The 549-nt window shown below is 47.0% G+C and overlaps 1 pseudogene across 1 annotated transcript in view; it reads right to left on the bottom strand.

Annotated features, from left to right (window-relative positions):
• The window catches only part of LOC111670451 (zonadhesin-like), a 13195-nt pseudogene that overhangs the window by 1462 nt on the left and 11184 nt on the right, over positions 1 to 549 (bottom strand). Inside the window, exon 27 of the transcript XR_015438529.1 lies at positions 80 to 180. The product of XR_015438529.1 is annotated as a zonadhesin-like (transcript). The remainder of the gene's footprint in view (positions 1 to 79; positions 181 to 549) is intronic.

Raw genomic sequence — 549 nt, 5'->3', positions numbered from 1 at the left:
ACACACACACACATAATGAATACAGGGAGGGGTGTTAGGTGTATCAGGTGTTGTACATGCTCCCACTCAGACTACTCACTCCTGGTAGGGTCTGGGAGGCAGGGCGGCATGGCAGGCAGCAAACGGGCCCTTGGAGTCAGACAGCGCTCCACACTGAGCCGCACTGTTGTAGTCATTGAGCTGGGACTCAGAACAGTCTGACGTCTCAAATCCTGAGTCTGGATCAGTCTCCACCTCTCGCCTGGAGACGGATGGAAAGGAGAAATGTTCTGTTCTTATCATTCTACTTGTTTTCTGGGGTAACTAGTTTGGTAAATAAAGTCATATAGACTCAAAATTTCTTCCTCTACCCTTTGTGTGCTGTACATCCTCAAGCCTTTATATACTGGATAGTTTGGATGTTCTCTAAGACAGCCTTTTCCTCTAAGTTTCGGATTGTAAAGCCGTGAGATGGTGGAGGTTTATATAAGAGTTTGTTCTTGAATGTCTAATTTGCTGTTCTGGTGTTGATCTCGTACAGCCACTCCCCCTCTGGTGGTTCATTCGCAG

Source organism: Seriola lalandi, unplaced genomic scaffold (genome assembly GCF_002814215.2).
Source record: "Seriola lalandi dorsalis isolate HSWRI2012SDOR001 ecotype SW California unplaced genomic scaffold, Sedor1 jcf7180002054854, whole genome shotgun sequence".
In the NCBI taxonomy this organism is placed as follows: Eukaryota; Metazoa; Chordata; class Actinopteri; order Carangiformes; family Carangidae; genus Seriola; species Seriola lalandi.
The sequence above is the reverse complement of the archived record's forward strand: the minus strand, read 5'-3'. Positions and strand labels throughout refer to the sequence as shown.